Raw genomic sequence first — 9,188 nt, 5'->3', positions numbered from 1 at the left:
AGGAATGAATGAATGAGGAAAAACCGTGAGAGCTCCCCCTACTGTGTACTTACAGGCATAACTAATCAATCCTGGTGGATTAGTCTCTACCAATAGATACATTATATTGGAAAATTATATTTTTAAGAAAACACCATGAATTCCCACTAACATGTAGCATATTAATTCCCACCAAACAGCTAACAACTAACATAAAGCATATGCATATACTGTTAGTGAGATAATGTGCATTTATCACAGATGCAGTTGATACAACAACCCAAATATTTCTTTGCTCATCCTGAAGTTCTGCTGCCAGGCCTCTGGGGTGAATGTGTTTTGAACAATTCAATGCCAGAAATCACCAACCAAATGATCTATTGACCTCACTCTTCTCTCAATCAGGAATCCGTACCCCAGAGCCCATAAAAAAGGTTTTCCATCGATATCTTCAACCTCTTCTATCTTCATTGTGTAACACTTATAGAGTGTGCCAAAAACTAATTTGATTAGTGCACGTCTGTGTCCATAGTCTGTGTGACCATAATTACATGTGCCTTTCTCACAGCTCACCTACTTCTATGCTAATTTCTAGGAATGCAGTGTTTACATCTTTGTTTTCATTCCCTGAATGCCTCTCATCGCAACTTTAGGTCTCCTTTTAAGCTACATATGTTAAAGCACTCAAACCTCAAATTTGAATGGGGTCAGACAAAAAGACTACATTTGAGGCAGCCGCCCTAGTAAATGTGAACAGGGTCATTGTTACCCTTCTCATATCTACAAATGTTATCTTTCAAGTTGAGAATCCATGATTATCCGGACTAATGATGGAAAAGACAGCTTTGGATGATTCAAAATCAAAGATAATCCAAAAATATACATTTTCTTAGGATCTCTATCACAAAAAACACTAATATAAGTATACATTTTGTTCAAGTTAAGAAAATGTAATTTTGTTAATGTGCTCAAAAATGTGTTCATGAGTTGCCCATAGTAACATGCAATGTCCCATCCCCCTATGGTTAGTATTCTCTTATTTAGGTAATGGGGGTTGCATTCACAACCAATAATTTAAAAACTCTGCCCCTTTCAATCAAGAGCACGATCCTCTTGTAGTTTTATATATTTTTGTGAAAAATCCCAAGTCTTGTTGTCTTTAACATTACACCTCTCTATTTTTCCTTGTTGGTGGCTAAGCGTTGAATATGAATTCAGCATTGTAGTCAGCTAGTTGCATTCCAGTGGTGGTTTCCTTTTCCATTACAGAGTCAATCGCGATAGAGACCTTTCAGCACTTTTAGCCCCTGTCCCAGTAGAGTATTTTGAGCAAATGATCGGGGTGGATCAGATCCTTTGAAGAATAGCAGAAAATAAATAAATTACTCTTAAATCACTCCTGGGAGCAATTAAATCTGTCAGATATGAAAGTCACATGCTACTATCTCAGCCTCAGTCCTAAAGCAATTCAGATTAATTAAGCCAGTTAAGTGTTTTGTAGAGTATTAGGTAGATGACATGGGTGTGTAGTTTTATATAGTTATATATAATATTGTAGCGTTAAAGGGGGGGGGGGGGTTATTTTGATAGAGCATTTTAGCTGTGAGCTGAAGCTCTGATGTAAAGAAGACCTCTCCCCCAAAGTTATCAGATTTCCTGAGCTCATCAGCACGTGAACTCACAGCTCATCAAAGTGGTAGTCTTGGGAGGATGGCACCGAGAATGGGCCAAATGGCTTGGAATCCCTGTGGTGAAATGTCTGGGGAATAGAGCCTGTAGGTAATAAAAACTCTTTGAAGTGGACGAGAGCTGAAATCCCGACACAGAGCTACGAACCCAGGCCAACCGGCATTTCCAAAAGATGGCATGGATTGACATAAAATCGAGCCTCCTCCAATAGGACACTGGGGGCTGAAACCGAAATCAAATCTCACAAACTCAAGAACCAATCACCTATTCATCTGACAGGCATATAAAGGGTAGCGCATGGCATCTCTCTCTCTCTCTCTCACCTGAACCAGTAACTCGCTGCCACAGCTCAACCTGTAGCTCTGTTGCCAGAACCGGAACCAGAAACCAACTAAGTCTTTGCCGGCAACAGAAGAGTTAAACTGGGAGAAGGAGATTGAGCCGTACGAAGAATTCTTTAAAGAACTTTATTCAGTTGAAGAACTTTAGAAACAGCGCATGCCCGCCTGTACCCATCTGATCAGTGGAGTTTTACAGCTGGACAATTGACTAAGTCGACTGAATATGAAAGTGTCCAGTCATTTAAATGGCTATTGAGTCTTAAGAAACTTGACCCTTGGAAACGAACAGGGCTCTGCTTTCCTCAAATACTTTGTCTTCAAGTAACTATGGTGGAAACCCTGCTTACAAAGAAGATTTTGTGCACAACCTTGGAGCCTTCAAACCAGTGGAAAATCTGTTTGGAAAAGACTCTACATTCGCGAAACCCCAACTTCCAGGTGCATCGACTGAGTTGAAGTTATTGGACAAAGCCGAACCGGACTGCCTTTGTTCCAAACCACACGGACCTCGTGCTGTGTGTTTTATTTGAGCCCGAAGACAGAGAGGCCTCTCTGCGACGAAGTTCAGATAAGTTTAACAGTTTGGAGTTTATTATTCATGACATTTGAGAAATCAATTAGAAATGTTATTCTGTGAGTCATAAACTTTAGAATGTGTAATATCATTTAGTATTTTCTTAAATATAAATGTGTGTTGCATTAAACTGTTTTGTTTGACAATTTTAGAAATAGAATGTCGAGAAATATCTTCTCAATCCTGTTTAACTGTTTAGTCTGAAATTGACACAAGTTAATAGACACTAGATTATAGGTGGCCCTGCCTATCCTTAATCATTGAAAAATAATCAATTATCGAGAATTGTGGTTACAGGAAATTATAGAATCTTTCTTAGCACCCAAACGTAAATGAGACTGATATATATAATGAGAAGTTATTTGACTTAAATACTAACCTGCATTAGTTATTTAATGTCTGACTAACAATACTAATGAGAGACTCGCCTTTGTCTTACTAACTGGTATTGTAGTCAATGTGTTTGTAATTTTGTGTAACGTTTTGTGTGTCATCATATGCGATTCCATGGTCACGGAAGTGATTTGTCTTTGATTTGTTGATCTTGAGTGAATTTTAATTAGTTTTTCCCTTTTTGTATAACTAGTGTAGTGCTATATTTTATCTTTGTTTTTAATACATTTGAGAATTTATATCTTTGGAATTGGTGTCTGCGTCCAATTATTGCAGAAATTGAGTTCTACAAGATTGTAGGATAAGGTGATACTTAAATTCACTTCTTTAACTGAAAGTGTACCTTACACTACACTACAATATATATATATATATATATATATATATATATATATATATATAGTGTCTCTGTGTATATACATGTATATTGTTTTTGAAAGACAAGACATCTTAATCAGAATATTTTCTTAATTTCTTGCTTTAATACTCAAAACAAATGTTAAACCTTGGTTTCACCAATTTAAACCCACAGCTGTCACTATGAGAATTCCTCTCATAAACTAACATGCTGCAAATTTAAGTAGACTTATGAGATACAAAGATCATTTAAAAGCTGCAAAATAATCTCATTATTCTATAAGTATATGTAGCCTATTCATTTTTAAAAAGAGTTATATAGTTCATTCTTTCCTCTGGGAAACTGCTCTTTTCTGTGCCTTGGGGTTATTTTCTTTCTCTAATTGGTATAGTTTTTTCTGTGCTCTTGGCATCCTCAGAATTAAAGATTAATTGGTTCTAGAATCAATGTACGTTTTTCTACATTATATATATATATATATATATATATATATTTAAAACCATGAGATGTTTCTCCTTATTAGGGAGGAACACTAGTAACATTTAGAAAATAATGAACAAATTACCTTTTTAACTTCTTAATAACCCGACGTATAGATAGAGTGTTTTCTACTAATGCTGAACTGCAAGAGGATAGTTCATATTTAAATATTTTTTTAAATGAATAAATGTTAATCTTTCAAGTCGGAAGCACTGCCCAAGGGAACCTGATCGAAACGTCACTCTATCAAAGCTGCCATTGGCCCCTGCGCTCGTCACTCAGAACAGGTCCCTTCCCAAATCCTGTTCCATAAAACATGATGTCTGAGCCTCGGTGTGTCATAAGAGATCTCGCCCGCGTGAGGTGCTCCTCCGCCGGCTTGCGCCTGCACTACAGCCCGCGGCTGCAGCTGTAGGAGATCTCGGTATCTCAGTTCGATGAGAACGAGCACTACTAGCCCTCCCGGTCCCTGCGTGCATGCCTCGGTTTTAGATCCCGCTACAGCTGGTGGTCTACTACCCTCAGCCCCCGCGGACTCCGGACTCTGCGTCACCTGGTGTACCCGGAAACCCCGGCACACGGTGTGGTTAAGCCTACGGGCCTACACGGCGCTTGTATCCAGCACCTGGTGCTTGGTATACACAGTGTTCAGTCCGGCAACAGCAAGGTTGCGTGTGGTTGGTGTCGCAGCGCCCCCGTGTATATAAACTTTGCCGGGTGGAGACGCACTTACAGCGGCGGGCCTGCTAGGCACTCCACTTGTTGCTGTGGCGTTCCAGTTGTTGTGTGTCCCGATGCAAACACTGATCGGTGCCTCTGCTGCACGTTTCCCTGTGCTTGCGCGTGTGCACTCGGCTCGGTGATGAGCTCCTCTCGTCCCCGCCACTTTGCCGCTTGCGGCCAGCACACCTTGCCCGTCTGGAGTGGGGAGGTCCTATGCCCCGTCTGTCTGGGCACCGACAGCGGTCTCTGTTCACGCAGACTGTACTGTCTAGCACGCCGTCTGCTTCTGTGGGCAAAGCCACGGTTCCGCTCCATCAGAGCAGTTCACCTCCCAGGCCTGTCCAACACGGCAGCGGACCTCCTCTCTCGGGGAGGCCCCCTGGTCTCGGAATGGCGCCTCCACCTGTTTGTGTTACAACAACTGTGGAGCCGGTTCGGCAGGGCGGACATGGATCTCTTTGCCTCGGCAGAGTCCACACACTGCCCACTATGGTTCTCCATCCGAGAAGGCTCAGGAACCCTAGGGATCGACGCGCTAGTCCACACGTGGCTGCGTGGTCTCCTTTACGCGTTCCCACCGTTCCCCCTTCTCCCGGTGGTCCTGCAGAAGGTCAGGAGAGAACGAGCGACAGTTATGCTGATAGCCCCACGGTGGCCTTGCAGATTCTGGTTCGCGGACCTGTCGCAGTATTCCTACCGCTGGCGGACGTTTAGCACCTGGTGCCAGGACGGCAGTCAAGACCCAATTAATTGCCCCATTGGGGTCATATTGCAATTTCTACAAGAGCTGTTGGACCAGGGCAAGTCCCCATCCACGCTCAAAGTGTATCTGGCGGCTATCTCTGCATGTCATGTTCGGATTGATGGCAAGCCTCCTGGGTCTCATTTTCTGGCTGTGCAGTTTTTAAAGGGAGCTCGATGGCTACGTCCTCCTCGAACCCTTTCACTGCCCGCATGGCATCTTGATATAGTGCTGGATGCACTTTCCCAAGCTCCATTTGAGCCACTGAACTCTGAAGCTGAAGCTGGTGTCACTTAAGACTGCGCTTTTGCTGGCAATCATCTCTGCAAAACGCGTGAGCGAGTTAAACGCCCTGTCCATACACCCATCGTGTGTCTGTTTTGTGGGAGATGGCTCAAGGGTCACGCTATGGCCTAACCCTGCGTTCCTTCCGAAAGTGCTGTCTCCATTTCATGTCAACAGGCCTATTGAGTTGATGGCTTTTCATCCTCCTCCCTTTGCTTCAGAGCAAAATAATTGGCTTCACCTGCTCTGCCCTGTGCGGGCCCTCAGGTGCTATTTGGAACGCACTAAGGACATTCGGCGCTCAGACCAACTGTTTGTATCTTATGGAGCACGGACACAGGGCCAGGCGCTTTCAAAGCAGCGCCTCTCGCATTGGATTGTGGATACCATTACCATGGCCTACGAGTCCACCGGGACCCCGGTGCCTGGTCACCTGGTGGCCCACTCAACTCGGGGCGTTGCCACATCATGGGCCCTTTTCCAAGGTGCCCCCTTGGCAGACATTTGTGCGGCTGCAGCTTGGGCCTCGCCACTTACATTTGCCCAGTTCTACAGGTTGGATGTGACGGGACCGGTCCCTTCCATTGGGAACACGGTGTTGGCTGCAGTCAAGCCCCAGTAGCCTACGGGCTCTGACTCCTGCCTTTCCTCTCCCAGTCTGCCCCTGTGAGTGCATCCTGAGGGAGCTAGTGAACCGTGTCTTTCCCTTCCACCGGACTATGCCTTCCAGTCGATCACCCATGCGAGCTGCTCCTGGATGTACAGATAGCCCTGTCGATGTGTTCCCAGGACTTGTCATACGGCCTAGAAGCATGTTGCCTTACGAGGCTGCCGTGTATATAGTTTGTTTGTTACTATTGTGTTGCGATGGTGCATGCCCCTGGCCTGTACCTGTATATTGGTCAGCAGGTCTGTGGCCCGCTCTGGCTGTATTACGCCATAGAGCAGGGGACCACTGCTGTTGTCCTCCAGGGGAGGGCACTTGAGTTCTCCAGTGTCCCGCTGTGTACATAGTTAATTTATTCACACAGTAAGAGCTGTAGTTGCCCTGCATTAGCTGCGCTATTCGACAGGTGTCAACTGCTCCTGTGTTCCACGTGTGGTGCATGAGCCAGCTCCTGCACCCCATGATGTATATGTGTATATATGTATTATGTGTTAAACAGCAGGACTGTGGCTCCGTTCTAAAGTTGTAGAATGGAGTTCACTGCCGCTGTTCCCAGCTGATGGCGCTTGAGTTTCGCTGCCTCGCTGTGTATATAGTTCCTTTGTTAACACAGTAGAGCTAATGTTGCCCTGCGTTAGCCGGTCTAACCAGCAGGCGTCAACTGCTCCTGTGTTCCATGAGTGGCGCATGGGTTCGTTCCTGCGCCCTGTGGTGTATATAGTTCATTTGTATGAAATCTAAATTGTCAGTACAATGGAGCTCTTCCACTCTGTACTGTTTAGTTGAGTTGGATGCTCTTGTGCTGCGCGCTGACAGCATGAAGGTATTGCTGTCACGCGATATGTATGTATTGTATATTGTTCAGATCGGCTACTCTGTTGACTAGCCAGCTATGTATTATATTGTTGTAGCGTAAGGTACACTTATAAATTTCAGTTCAAAGAAGTGAATTTAAGTATCACCTTATCAAGAATCCTAGAATCTTGTAGAACTCAATTTCTGCAATAATTGGACGCAGATAACAATCCCAAAGATATACATTTTCTAATTTATTAAAAACAAAGATAAAATGTAGCACTACACTAGTTATACAATAAGGGAAAAACTAATTAAAATTCACTCAAGATCAACAAATCAAAACTTCCGTGGCCAAATCAAAGACAATGGAATCACATATGATGACACACAAAACATTACACAAAATTACAAACACAATGACTACAATACCGGTTAGTAAGACGAAGGTGAGTCTCTCATTAGTATTGTTAGTCGGACATTAAATAACTAATGCAAATTAGTATTTAAGTCAAATAACTTCTCGTTATATATATCAGTCTCATTTACGTTTGGGTGCCGAGAAAGATCCTATCATTTCTTCTTACCACAATTCTCCCTAATTGATTACTGTTCAATGATTAAGGATAGGCAGGGCCACCTATAATCTAGTGTCTATTAACTTGTGTCAATTTCAGACTAAACAGTTAAACAGGAATGAGAAGATATTTCTCGGCGTTGACAGATTTTATTTCTAAAATTGTCAAACAAAACAGTGTAGCGTTATGTTGGGTGTATTTGGATAAGAGCATTTGGGCTCTGAGCTGAAGCACTGATCTAAAGAAAACCTCTCCCCCCCAAAGTTATCAGATTCCCTTAGCTCATCAGCTTGGAACTGGTTTGCATCAAAGTGACAGTTTTGGGGAGGATGGCACCGAGAATAGGCCAAATAGTTTGGAATTCTGCTATGAGATGTCTGGAGAAAGGGGCCTGTAGGTGATAAAAACTCTTTGAAGTGAACGAGAGCCGAAATCCCGACATAGAGCTACGAACCCGGGCCAACCGGCATTTCCAAAAGATGGCATGGATTGACATCAGTCATAAATCAAGCCCCCCTCCAATAGGACACTGGGGGCTGAAACCGAAATCCAATCTCAAGAACTCAGGAACCAATCACCTATTGATCTGACAGACTATAAGGAACAGCGGACAGTCAGTCTCTCTCTCTGTCTCTCTCACCTGAACCAGAAACTTGCTGCCACAGCTCAACCTGTAGCTCTGTTGCCAGAACCGGAACCAGAAACCAACTAAGTCTTTGCCGGCAACAGAAGAGTTAAACTGGGAGAAGGAGATTGAGCCGTACGAAGAATTATTTTAAAGGACTTTATTAAATAAAGAACTTTACAGACTGCGCAGCCCGCCTGTGCCCACCTGATCAGTGGAGTTTTACAGCTGGACAATTGACTAAGTCGACTGTATACGAAAGTGTCAGTCATTTAAATAGCTATTTGAGTCTTAAGAAACTTGACCCTTGGAACAAACAGGGCCCTGCTTTCCTCAAAGACTTTGTCTTCAAATAAGTACGGTGAGAGACCCTGCTTGCCAAGAAGATTTTGTGCACAACCTTGGAGCCTTCAAACCAGTGGAAAATCTGTTTGGAAATGACTCTACTTTCGCGAAACCCCAACTTCCAGGTGCATCGACTGAGTGGAAGTTCTTGGACAAAGCCAAACCGGACTGCCTTTGTTCCAACCACACGGACCTCGTGCCGTGTGCTGTTATCTGATCCCGAAGCCAGAGAGGCCTCTCTGCGACGAAGTTCAGATAAGTTTAACAGTTCATGATTCATGACATTTGAGAAATCAATTAGAAATGTTAATCTGTGATTCATAACTCTAGAATGTGTAATATCATTTAGTTTTCCTAAATATAAATGTGTGTTGCATTAAACTGTTTTGTTGATAATTTTAGAAATAAAATCTGTCAACGCCGAGAAATATCTTCTCATTCCTGTTTATCTGTTTAGTCTGAAATTGACACAAGTTAATAGACATTAGATTATTGGTGGCCCTGCCTATCCTTAATCATTGAATAATAATCAGTTAAGGGAAATTGTGGTAACAAGTAATGATAGGATCTTTCTCGGCACCTAAACGTAAATGAGACTGATATATATATAACGA

The sequence above is a fragment of the Amia ocellicauda genome, chromosome 4, assembly GCF_036373705.1.
Source record: "Amia ocellicauda isolate fAmiCal2 chromosome 4, fAmiCal2.hap1, whole genome shotgun sequence".
In the NCBI taxonomy this organism is placed as follows: domain Eukaryota; kingdom Metazoa; phylum Chordata; class Actinopteri; order Amiiformes; family Amiidae; genus Amia; species Amia ocellicauda.
Note: the sequence above shows the minus strand (reverse complement) of the source record.